Consider the following 13,189-nt stretch of genomic DNA (forward strand, 5'->3'; position numbering starts at 1 on the left):
AGAGAGCAGACGAGCGAGGGGTGTCTGGGTCGAGGCTCTCCGGCCGAGCAAAGGCCCGGGGGCCTGGCCGAGCGGAGCCTGCTCGTTACGTCAGTGGCCCAGACCGAGGAGCCAGGTGGCCAAGGACTCCCGCGGGGGAATGACCGAGCGGCCGGGCCGGGCAGGGACAACGTCACAGGCTGCCAGGTGGGGCTCTTCAGAAACTCGCAGTCGGGAGGCAGGTCGGTGGCCACCCAGGGGCCATGGAGCAGAGACATGGCTCACCTCAGCTCCTTACTTGGGTAGCGTCCCCCCCAAATTCATGACTCAGAATGTGACTTTCTTTTCTGAAATAGGGTCTTTGTGGATATAATTTAGGACATTACAATTAAGATGTAGTCAAGACGAGGTCGTCCTGGGTGTTCAGGGTGGGCCCTAATCCAGGGACTGGAGCCCTCATGAGAACAGGGAAATTTCCACACCGACGCGCTCATGGAGGGAGGCAGTCCCGTGATGACAGAGGCAGAGATTAGAGTGACGCGTCCCCGAGCCGAGGAACGCCGGCCACCCCCTGAAACCGGGAGGGGCTGGAGTAGACTCTCCCCTGGAGCCTTCGGGGGGAGCCTAGCCTGCTGACACCTCTGCTTCGGACTTCTGGCCTCTGGAATTGAGAGAGGATAAATTTCCCGTGTCTTAAGCCAGCTACCGTGTGTGGTCATTTGTTAGGGCCTCCCCAGAAAGCAGTGGACTGGCCATCTGTCCAGGAGGTAGGCAGAGACACAGCCAACCAGGGAAGGGTGGCCGCTGCAGATGGCACTAACTCATTGGAGGGTGCTCTTCTCGGCCACTGGTGGTTTTAAAACACGCCCCCTCATTCTTTACGCACCCCCATCGAGAGTGGCATCTGAGTGCCCCTCCCTTGGAACCAAGGCAGCATGTGACTGCTTTGCCAAAAGAGTAGGAAGTTTGCACAGGACACCGGCGGAGGCTGGGTCACGAAAGGCCACGCAGCTTCCACACGGCTCTCAGCTCGCTCATTTGGGACAGGCCGGTCCCCTGCGAGAAATCCACGTAGCCTGGGGCCACCACGCTGCAAGGAAGCCCTGGCCACACGGAGCGACCACGAGGCAGCGTCCCGGTTGACGGCCCCCCACGAGCTCCCCACAGACAGCAACGTCGCCTGTGGGCCCGTGAGCCCTCCTGGGGCCAGGCCTGCCAAGCTCTCAGATGCTCCCAGAGACATCTGACTGTAGATGGCCCCTCGGCCCGGTGTGGGATGATGCTTGAAACAAGGTGGAGGGCCGCCGGGCCAGGCCAGTGCCTTCCGCCTGCCACCCCCCGCTGGGAGAACCCACAGCAGTTCGACTGGCTCCAGCCCTGCGAACATCCTGGAAAGAAAGCCAGCCCCAGGCTGACGGCTTCTGGGAGGGTCTTTCATGGGCCGCAGTGGCTGCTGCTCCTCGGGGGGAGACAGCTCCAGGCAGAGCCTCAGTGGGAGCCAGCGGGTATGCGGGCAAGTCACCCACCTCTGGGCTCTCGCCATGCCCACGCCAGCTGCTGCCCAGCGCACACCTGCCCGGCCCACAGCGTCTCAGACACAGGGCGGAGGGGCCAGCACCGGCTGGCCAGGGGCCCCGGTTTAAAATAGCAGCCGCCAAGCCTTTATTTTGTCTGCCACGCGGCCCTGCCCACCTGGCTCCTCTCGCGCTGCCTTGATGTCAGTGTTTAAACGCCTGTGTCGAGAACCCGAGCCTTCCCGAAGCCCGGCAGAGGCCCAGGCGCATGGACATGCCTGAGTGCACACCCCGCCTGCCCCTCAGGAAGCCACTGCAGGTCACCCCGGGCTCCAGAGCAGCCCCGCCCCCACCCAGCCCACCCTCCACATCTGGGTTTGCCGTCGCCAAGTCCCACACACTCGGTGGCTTAGAACAGCAGCCGTTTACTCTCTCACAGCCCGGAGACCAGAAGTCTGAGATGGAGGTGCCAGGGAGGCTGTGCTCTCTCAGCCAACTACAAGGAACAGAAAACTCGACCAGCGATGACTTGAGCTGAAAAGGCACCAACGTTCTCACATGATAAGACGCCTAAGTCAGGAGAACTGAGGCAGGTTCACGCGGCAGCTCATTCGCCTCAGACGTGAATGCTGTTCTCTGGGCCGCTGCCTCCCGATCATAAAATTGCTGCTGAAGCTCCAGACATTCCATCCCATGTCCCCTTGTCCTCACCATTGCAGTGCACGTTGGCCCGGTCGAACTTCCAGCTGCCAGCATCAGCGCTTCTTTTCCTGAGGGCTTTCTCAGCACCCAGAGCCTGAATGTCACCATCAAGCTGCGTGGAGATTAACGCCCGCCAGGGGCAGCCCACAGTGGTAACAGGAAGGAGTTGGTGGATCGATTCTCCAGCTCCCGCACCCTTGGGTGGCAGAACTTGGAGGCGTGAGCTCTTCGCTGTCTCCCTCGGGCCCCAGAGGGCTGGAGCTCTAGCCGGCCTCGTGGTCACCTGGTCGCCACACCTTTATGGGCTCCCTCCCCTTCGCGCTTCATTTCCCACCTCCCCTCAGGGGTTTCCTCGCGGGCCCTCTGATCCTTGTCAGGGCCCCTGCCTGGGGGACCCAGGCTTGGACCAGGATGCCTAAGACAGGGCGGGGCAGGGGCCTTACATGCACAGCAGCCACAGGTGGACTTTGTGATCGTCCCCTCCGGGGATGGCTCGACCCCTGCCCTGAATTGTCCTGCGGCTGCCTTTGGACCATTCGATTGGCCGCAGTCTGCAAGCGGTGCCTGCAAATCGGGGGGGGGGGGGGGGGGCTGCGGGAAGAGCACTGGGCCGGCCGAGCAGCCCCGCCACGGCTCACCTGGGGCTTGGTTTCTATTCCCACAGAGTGAGCCGGAGCTACCACCCCTGGAGGCGGCGTCCCATGGGGCCGAGCAGGGGACGCGGCTGCAGCACCGCGCTTCGGGGGGGGGGATCTGCCGTCAGTCGGCCCTCGCCCCCCTGCACCCCCTCTCTGAGAGCTTATGGCGACCTGGGGGGCAGTGTCGGTTTAGGAAGGGGGCATAAGCCAGGGAGGAAACACACACAGTGGGCGCCTCTAGCACTCAGGCTCCAGCAGGCCCTGTGCCCTGTGACGCTCATCAGATACCAGCCCCCAGACACACACACACACACATGCACGCACATGCGTGCATACACACGTGTACATACACACACCCCATGGCCGGCCGGCGCGGGGAGCAGGGACCTAGGCTCCTGCGTGGAAGCACCTTGTCCACCAGACCAGGGTCTGCGTGGCCTCACCCCCACACACACCCCCGCCCCCCACAACCCAGAAGGGCAGACACCAGACGGAACCGGCCCAGAATTCTGCAGCTGAAAGCACAGCCCCCCAGATCTGAGAGCCGGGGATTCCGGCCTCCCTCAGCCTGGGATGATGGCCTCCTGCGAGGGGCGGGGCAGGCAGCGAGCAGAGTGGGCACCACGGGGCAGTAAGGGGGGGTCCCAGAGGCGCTGACGACAGGGCGGGGGGGGGGGGCACTGCCGCGCCTTGGGCGGCACCAGCGTCTCCTCCTCCTCCCTCTAAAAGCACCTCCCAGCTGCCCCTCATGCCTGGAATTCCACCTCGGCTCCGCCCTGGGGCCCAGAGCTCTGTGGGGAAGAACCTGTGGGGCCCCACGGGTCTCACCTGACAAGAGGAGGAGACTAAAGGGGTCCCCGGAGGCAGTCCCTCGCAGGGCGGGCTGTGGTCTTGCAGGTGTGTCTACGGAGGGGCCTGACCCCGCCCTGTGCCACCCCTGCCCAGGACGGGGCAGAGCTTCCAGGGGTGGCCCCCATCCCCTGCCCCTGCCAGATGTGTGGCTCTGGCCCCCAGGACCCCCGGGGAGGGCAGACTGACCCCGCCGGGCCTGCCCGGGGGTGGAGATGCGGAGCTGGGTTTCGCTCCCACAGGAATCAGCTGCCTGGAAAGGGCTCCATGGGGAGTTTAATTTGGTTCTTTTCCTCCTGGAACAAGGTCGTCCCTGGAGACCTAATCCCTTCTGGGGATTTAAAAGCGTCCTGCTTGCCAACGAAGAGGCCAGCTGCTGCCTGAGGCGATGCCAGCCCGCCGTCTCATCACGAGCACTTTTAGCCCTGGGCAGGAGGCTCCCAAAGGCCCCGGTGTCTCCCACGGTGCCCCCGGGAACGATGGATGTGTGCCGCCTGGGGCCTGGGGCCCCCAGCCCCCGTCTCCAGGCCCCCATGTCCCCACCGGCTGCCTGTCCTGCAGGCGGGGCACGGGGTGCCTTCAACCGGGGCAGGTGGGTGGCCAGGGCTGCGGTGGGGGCAGGAGCCCACCGCTAATCATATAAAACCCAAAATCCAAGACCCCACTCAACACCCATGTGGCTGACCAGTCCGGCTGGCCCAAGACTGGCCGCTTTTATCACTAAACATCTCGTGTCCTGGCTACCTCTCGGCCCCCACCAGACGGTCACCCTGCCACCCACAACCAGCTGGTGCAGTGGGTTGAGTGGCGTCCCCCCAAAAAATACGTCCGGCTCAGGACGTGCCCTAATTTGGAAACGGGGTCTTTGCAGATGGCGTTAAGGTCCGGCTCTTGAGACGTGACCATCCTGGAGTAGGGCAGGCCTCGAACTGGGCGGCGAGTGTCCTTATGAGACAGAAAGACTCACACACACAAAGGGGTGTGTGAAGACCGAGGCAGGGATTGGAGTGCCACGTCCTCAGGCCAAGGGTCGCCAGAGGCCACCGGAGCTGGGAGGGGCCTGGCCCGGGTTCTCCCTCACACCTTCCAGCAAGAACCTGCCCTTGGCCTTCATGGTGTGACAGAGCACACGAGCCCAACCCAGGGGCCCCCTTCTGTGGCCCGTGGGGGGACACGGGGAAGGGGTCCCAGTGCCGCCTCCCACCCCAGCCAAGGGCGCCCCAGGGCTAAGCTCTCCTGGCTCAGCCGGCATTGGGCACAGAATCTGTTTTCCATAAACACTCTTTTGAACCGAATTTCATTTTTCTCACCCAAGGAAAGAGCCTGGAAGAGAACGCCCAGACTCTTAGGGGTGAGAGTGCTGGGGGAGGAGAGATGTTTTGTGGTTCGTTGAGGGTTTTTCTTTCTTTCTTTTTTTCCTGGCATCATCTGTCCTTTCTGATTTTCGTCTAATGAACTTAGGGCAATGGACTCTGTAAGTGGGGTTCTGCCCCCCAGAGGTTCTGAGCTCATGAAGATGGCGGGGTGGAGAGAGAAGGCAGCATGTCCTGACAGGCAGGAGGGGGTGCCCCGAGTCTGGCCCTTCTCAGGGTCCACTCCTAGCCTTCCCACCGGCCCCTCTCCCCACTTGGGCCTGGCCGGGAGGGGGAGTGCAGGGGGGCCCTGGGGTGCTCTGGGAATGAATTGCAGGATCCCATCTCCCCAGCAATTTCTAAATGCAAACCACCGTTCCACAGCACCGGCCTGCACTGCCTGCCCCTTCAGGACAGTCCGAGGGCTGATGGCCAGATGTGGACCCTCCACTTGGCTGAAGAGGAGGCAGCTCAGGCGGGGATGGGTGCCGGCCTGCCTGGCACCCCTCCCTGGGGGGGGGGGCTTTCTGGACCACCCCGTCCTATGCAGCTACCCCACCCACCAGCACCCAGTGCCTCTCCACCCACGGCCCAGCTCACCGGCTTCCTGGACCACCACATCCACCCCAGTTGGCAGGTCCGGTCCACGTCCTTCCTCTTCGAATGTCCCCTCATTCGTCTCAGCGACCCGAGCCCCCTCAGCCCCGCGGTGTGACAGCGACGGTTGGTGTCCGGCCCAGAAGCCCTGGCCCACAGCTGCACCCTTCCCTGCTTCTGTGAGTCTTGGCGCCTAACGCCTCACAGCTGCCCCTTCTCCAAAAACTGCCCCCGGCCGCGGCCGCCGGCTTTCCACGGACCTCACACGGCCCTGGCCTCCGCCCAGAGCCGAAGTCGTGGGCTACAACCCCCAAAAACACGTGTGGAGTCCTGACCCTCAGCGCCGACAGATGTGGCCTTGTTTGTGAAGAGAGTGATTGCAGAGGGACCAACTCGAGACGAGGTCACCAGTGTGAACCCTAACCACGACGACCGTGTCCTCATGAGGAGGAGGAGGAGGCCGAGTGACCGCGGAGGCAGAGACGGCAGCGGGACGCGGGGTGCAGGGCGCGGGGAGAGGCGGGCGGGGTTCTCCCGCACGCGCTTCGGAGGGAGCTGCTGTCACCTCGATTCGGACTTCTAGTTCCGGAACTGCAAGACACATTTCTGCAGCGTTTGGCCACCACATTCATGGCGCTTAGGTACAGCGGCCATTGAAAACTCAACAGCCGATAGCGGATTAACGTGGGTTTTCAGAAGGCTGGCCCCAGCCTCGAGGTGGCAACGACTCTGGGCTCAGTCCACAGCACAGAGCTCCCGGCAGGAGAAGACAGCTCCGGGGGAGTCACACTCTACCGAGGGTCCCCCAACCCTGCCCTGCTTCCCTCACAGAGCCCGCCCTCAGCGGAGACTGTGCACAAAATCCCTTCCTCAGGCTCTGCCCGAGACAGATGTCAGCGCCTCGTGGCCGCTCTCAGGCTGTCCTGGGCACAGGGCGGGCAGGGCTCTGGCACGGCCCCCTCCCCACAGTGGCCAGGGAGGCCCTGGGAGGACACCCCGGCCTGGAGGGCACACCCAGGAGCAGGGCAGCGGTGGGGGCAGGTGCGCTTCAGGCAGGCGACAGCTGGAAGCCCGAAACCCCGGGCCGTGCGCCCTCCCATTGGGCTGGAGAGGGGGCCGTCCCCCGCCCCCAAGGCCCTGCCGGAGACCTAGAAGTTGAACCTCTGAAGCAAGAGCCCGGCCTCCTTGCCCCACAGAGGCCGCCAGGTGGGGCACATGCACCTATACAGGTGCAGGGCGGCCCCAACCCACCTGACCCCAGCTCCCTCTGCAGCCTCAATTGGCTTCTGTAGAAACCAAGCTAAGGGAGGCCGCAGAGACTTTGTCCAGGAAAAGAGCCGCCTCAGCACCCCCGCATCGGCAGTACTCAGGGTGGGGGGCGCCCCGCGCACTCGGACTCGCCCCCTGGCCACTCCCTTCTCCACTCACCAGAGGCCAGCCCGCCTCGGTTTCCCCATTTGTCAGTCACATGGCCTTGGCCCTGTGGCCCCGCTGGGGGAGGCAGGGGGCCCCTCCCGCCAAGCCCCTGGGCCAGGACCCACCCTGTGGGGAGGCTCAGAGCAGACACAGCAGGGCTCCTGCCTGCCAAGGCCTCAGAGACCTTTCTGAGTGGTGGGATTAGCAGCTCGCAGAACCATGAGGCGAGATGCAGACGGCGTGGGCCGTGGACGTGCGTGTGCAGGGCCGCGTGTGCCCTGCGTGCGCCCTGAGTATGTAGGGCCCTGCTTCCTGGGGCGAAGCCTGACCCGCAGGTGCTTCCGGCCGGAGGGGCCCACAACGGCGGCACCTCCCCCTGGGCCCTGGCTGCCCTCGTGGCACAATCCTGCACATGGGGAAACCGAGGCTCGGAGCGAGTGCTGCCCGCCCCGGATCCTCAGGGTGAAGGCCGCTGCTCGCCGGCCTGCATGCCAGGGGGAAAAGCTCCTCCAGGATCCGCCCGCTGTCCCACCCTGGGGTCCTGCCGTCCTGGCTGTGCACCCCACAGCAATGGAGGGCCAGCCGCCCCAGGCTCTGAGGGCTCCTCTGGGCCTGGTGGGGTTCAGGGGGTCCCTCCTGGCGCTGCAGGAGGAAGGCCCAGGAGAGGGGCTGTGGGTGCCCCCCACCCAGCCACACCAGTTCTTCCTGATTCACAGACTCTGCTGACACCTGCTGGCCACGCATCCCATCACCATAGCAACCGGAGAGGACCTCACAGCCCCCCAGCAGCGGCAGATGGGGTGGGGTCACCAGGGCAGATGGGAGGGTGTGGGCGCACAGGGCTGCGGCCCCCCCAGCGGGGCGCGCCCCCTCTGGGAGCAGCTCCCCTTACTCTCATCGAGCGCCATGCCCCTGCCTGCCCTCATCTGCCTCGCTCCATGCCCAGCCCTGTGGCCCTCCAAGCCAGCTCCTGCCCTCTCCTGCCTGATGCCCCCAGAGCTCAGGGCGTCTGCACCCAGCACCCCAGTTCCCACCACAGGGCCCTGGTTGGAGCCCCTGCTGAATCGTCATCCTCCCCAGCCTCCAGGGATCCCAACATCAGACAGTGACCTCCCGACTTAAACACCCAGAAGACGGGGGGGCCTCCTGCCCGCCCCGGCTCCTCTGGGCCCCCCTCCTTCACACCCCTGGCCTATGCCCACTGCACTGCACCTCCTCTCCTGCGCCCTCACCTGGGCAGCTGCCACTGTTCAGTATTCTGCGTGTACCTGCAAGGAAAGGCCTAGGTCCTCCCTCAGGCGGCCGCACGGGCCTGCCGTTCCCTCCTGGGGGCTCTGAGCTGTCCCCTCCCCAGCTTCCTCTGTCCTCCCAGAACATCCCACCAGCTGTGACTTCCTAGGCCCTGTTACCGCCTGGGGACTGTCCCTCCCCCTGCCAAGCTGCCCCCTCGGCTCTGCCGTGCCGGTGGGGTCCCTGCCGTGGCCGGGCTGAGCAGTGGGAGACCCTCACCGCCCCGGCGCCCTCTTGGCCCTTCCCTGCTGAGGCGCGGTCACCCCAGGGCCACTCACCTGCCCCCTTCCCTCCCCCTGCTCCAGGGGCCTCCCGGGGACTGGTTGCCACATCCCATGGGATGACAGGGAGGCTCAAGCCAGCATGACACGGCCTGAGCCCACAGGCTCGGCATGCCCCCCGGCCTTGCCCTGGACCTCAGTACACAGAAACAGGGAGCACACGGGCTCTTCAGGAGCCCCCTCAAGGTGGTTCCTCAGAGTGGCGGGGGCTGGTTACAGACACTGGGCCATCTCCTCTATCTGTCCCTCGGGAGGGGCAGTGGGCCATGGGGGACCAAAAAAAGGGGTGGTGGCCAAGAGCCAGAGCCCTGGTCTTGCCCAAGGTGGCCTGGGGTCTCGGGCTGGTCCCCGCCTGTAGGGCCTCAGCCTCCCCATCTGCTCGACAGCTGGACCCATGTGACCCCGGCAACTTGGCAATGCCTGGCCAGGTCCTGGTGGCCAAGGAGAGACCAGTCCTTCCTCCGATGCCCACCACGCCCTGGGTACCGCTCGGCACTGCCGGAGCCCAGCTGTCCCGAGGTCTGTCCAGCGCCTGCCCCAGCCACATGCCCAGCAGCCCAGTGCCTAGAAAGTCCCCGAAAGCCTCAACTTCAGCCGGCTCCCTAGAAAAGCTCATCCAGGGGAGAGAAAGGAGGGCCTGGAACCCGCCCCCCTCTCTCACCAGCCCCGATCACCACAAAGATGGCGGTGCCGAGCGCCTGCTGCTCCCCATCCAAAAGGCAGTCAGGATGTCAGGGGAGCTTGGCCACGTCTGGCCACGGCCACGGCCATGCTGACAGCAGCTCCCGTCAGGTGGGAGGAGCTCTGTGGACTGGCCAGCAGCCCAACTCAGCCCTCCAGGGGCCACTCGTCACCTTCTCTTTCTCAACGGGCCCTTCTTCCTCTCTCCACCCCATTAACCTGCTCGTTTCATTTCTCTCTACCTCTTCTCTGTCTCTCTCTCTGCGTCTCTCTCTGCCTCTGGCATTCCGGGTGGAGGGTACAGCCTGTGCAAAGGCCCGTGGCGGGCCAAGGACAGAGCATGAGAGGCCTGAGGAGACAGGCCCGGCAGAGGCGAGGATACCGCGGCGGGGAGGCCCTCAGCACTGAAGGGTCACGCCCTGCGAGAACACACGGACTTGCAGGCTGACGGTCAGAGCAGCTCAGGCCACTACACTCGTGTATCAGAAAAGGACTTAGGAGATTCCATGTGCCCCTCAAAATCCAACCCGTCCCACCCCCATGTAGCAGCCCCATGTTTGGGGTGAGCCCTGACTGGTCTGAGCAACTCAGGCTGTGCGCATTCTCTGCTCACGGTGATCGCTCCTGGGGTGGGCACCAACAAGGAATCCCACAGCCCAGCTGGCTGCCCGCCACCCAGACTGAGTCCTTGGAGACACTGCTGAGCTGCTGGATCAATCCTGACCTGAAGCCGACCCATCCATTTCTTAATTACAATAAATCCCTTGTGTTGTTAAGCCGTTTCGAGCTCGGTTTTCTATTGTTCGCTCCCCAACATATCCTGATACGGGAGGTGGGGTTGAGTGCCCCTCCGAGACTCCACGTGGCAATGGGCCCCCCTCAGCACCAGACAGAACAGTTTCCAGGTGGCGATAAAGCAAGGACGGCCTCAGGCATCGGGAGGATCAAGCTGCATTTTAAAAATTAACAGAAGGCCTGGGAAATGTAACTCTTGGACAGCAAAGGCCTGAAATGCCTCAGGTGGCTGGGCAGAGGCGCAGGTGGCTGGCCTGGGGCTGAGGGCAGGCCCCTGGGTCCTAAAGCTCTCCAGGCCACGCCTGGCGGAACGCTCCCCCCACCCCCCACCGCCGCGCCCCGGCTGGCCCGCACCCACAGCCCAACGTCCAATCCTCTCTGCGAGTGTGCCTCCAGCTTCCCCACACCCGGAGCCACGCTGGAAAACTGCCCGCAAGTTAAAAGAGATTTCTTTCCAGCAGACATCACCCTGGCGGATCCGAGCGCCTTATCTTCCCCTTCCAGAACGAGTGTTGTTCATTTCACTTCCTAAAATAAAATGAAAAAAAAAAAAAAAACCCAAACCACAAACTGAAAACCAGGTGGGGTTGTTTCAGGATTTGGCTGGAGCTTGTCTGGGAGCTGATAAGAAGCAGCCAGTTGCCCGGCAACGCAGCAGAGAGCCCACAGGGAGACGTGCCCAGCGTTTCTGGGGCGTCCCCCCAAGAGGACGGCTGGGCACGAGCAGGCCCAGCGCCCTTCAACGCCTTTCTCACGATAGGGAAGTTTCACCCCTAAGTATCTGGGGGCCCAGAGTGAGAGGCAGAGGAAGAGGAGAGCCGGCCCGCGGAGAAACCGTGAAACGTCCTAACGGAGCGGAAAGGCCGACGCGGGCGCTTTGAAAGCGCTAGTGAGGAACCGCGTGTCTGGCTCGGGGACCCAGACGGGGGGCCAGGATTTCCCTGGGGGCCACTGACGGGCACACTGGAGACAGGTGTGCCGAGGAGGGCCATCGGGCTCTGCCCTGGCCCAGCTCTGGCCCACTCACTGGTACGAGGGCACGAAAGTTGCTTGACCAAATACAGCTGATCCAAAAAAGCCAGGAGCCAAAAATCATTTAGTTTCACCACCAGTGACCACACCAAACCTTCCCTTGGTGTCTGTCACGTGGTGGCCCCTACCCCGGTCCCCGTCAGCAAATGTGTTTGTGACGGAGTGTGAAGTCCTGGCGGCAGGGCCGGACCTAATCTGACGGCAGAGGCTGCTGGCCGCTGCCACCCCACCGGCCTGGCCTCTGCCGTCGGGTCCGCCGTCTGCGCCCCCCGCCCCCTGCACAGGCCGCCTCTTCTCCCCTTCCCCCGCCATGTTTCCTTTCTTCTTTAGGAGCCGTGCTATTCTGAGATAATAGCGCTTCTGGGAAACGGGGCTGAGAAGCCTCGTTTGTTCAAAGACAATATTTTTCTTCCACACACAAGTGCTGTGTTTACGCCGTAAATCGCTCGCTGCTGCTTTTGTTCACCACCCACCTCTCCCCTGGGTCCGTCCCCATCTCCCGAGCTGGGCCCAGGCGGGGGTAGGGGCCGGGCTTGGGGCGCCTGGGTGCACTGGCCAGAGCGGTGTCTCAGTGGAGGACGTGTGGGTAGACACACGGCCCCCCAGCCAGCCCGGCCCACAGCACGGCTTTACCAGCTCAGACCCTTCGAGATTACTCAGCTCCCACTGCACACTGGGCCCGGGGAGTCTCAGAACAGGGAGCTGAGGCTGCAGGCAGCATAGGGGCCGGGAGCGGTCAGGGGCCGGGAGAGCCTGCTGCCCGCCCGGTGCCATGCCCGGCCCTGAGCCAGGCCTGAACTCACAGCGGGTCGGCCGCCAGGTCTGCTGCGCACGGGAGGCCTGGGCTCCGCCCAGAATGACCACCACGTAAAGACAGTCGCGTGTGAGAGCAACCACGTTCGGGCATCTGGGGTTTGCCGTCATTGTCGCTGGTTGGTTGGTTTTAACACTTAGAATTTTAAACACGATTTAGGAACAAAAATCCCTAGCATCAGTTTTTTATTTTTTTTTCTTCCAGAAACACGAGTGTTTCTGAAGAGCCACATTGGATTGAAGAGTCTCTCTCTTCCCTCCCCCCTTAATTGAATCCACGTCCCCGAATATCCAGGGGCCAGCCCCACCCCATGCCTGGCCAGCACCTTCCCCGGGGGCTCAGACCCTCGGGAGGGAACAGGCGACCCGGGGGTGTCCCTGTTCCTCCTGGGCGTGAACACAGCAGTGCGCACTGACAGCTCACGTCCTAAATACCTCTGGACCTTGAAATTTTATTTCTAAAACTTCTATTCTGGAGGAGAAATGATGCAGATATTAATTTTATAAGAATGCTCACTGCAGCTCTGTTTATAAAAGCCAAAAGCTAGACGTCCGCTAAGCGTCCAGTCGTTGGGGATCAGTTAGACAACCCGAGTGAAACACCGAGCTGCACGAATCGTGCTACGGGGGATCATATGAGGCTGAAATGTGTGCGCCACACGGAGCATTAAGAGCCCTGGGCAAAGTTTTCTGCAGTGCGTAATCCCATTCTGTTTTTTTTCAACATACACTTACAGCTAGAAAGATATATGTACTCTGGAATATTAATATGGGGATTAAATTATTTTCCCTTCTGTTTGTAGTCACTACATTTTGCAAATGAACATTATTTTATTAGGAAAAAAAAATGATTAAAAAGCTGAATCCAGTCTACGGCCCGCCACCCTGAACAAGCCTGATCCCGTCTGATCTCAGATGCTAAGCAGGGTCAGACCTGGTTAGTCCTTGGATGGGAGACCACCTAGGAAGACCAGGTGCTGCCGGCGTAAAAAAATAAGAAATAAGGGATTCTAAGTTGACAAGGTCCTTGCAATCTGTGAGGTCGACCAAGGGTTGCCTCACCTGAAAAAAAAAAAAAAAAGGAAGAAAAAAGAAAAGCTGAATACAAGAGGATAACGGCGATTAGCAGTGAAAGACCAAACGAGGTACAGGAGTAACGCAACAAAATAGGTGACTCGCTCTGCTTGGAAGGGCGAGCACTGGCGGAGACGGAGCCCCCGAGGAGAGCGCCGAGGCCTCCGGGTTTTGAG

At 62.5% G+C, this 13,189-nt stretch overlaps 1 pseudogene; it reads left to right on the top strand.

Moving 5' to 3' along the window:
- The first annotated feature begins 12,807 nt into the window (after positions 1-12,807).
- Positions 12,808-12,925, top strand: LOC118605757 (annotated as a pseudogene).
- Positions 12,926-13,189: the final 264 nt, after the last annotated feature.

Source organism: Rousettus aegyptiacus, unplaced genomic scaffold (assembly GCF_014176215.1).
Source record: "Rousettus aegyptiacus isolate mRouAeg1 unplaced genomic scaffold, mRouAeg1.p scaffold_m13_p_7, whole genome shotgun sequence".
Classification (NCBI taxonomy): domain Eukaryota; kingdom Metazoa; phylum Chordata; class Mammalia; order Chiroptera; family Pteropodidae; genus Rousettus; species Rousettus aegyptiacus.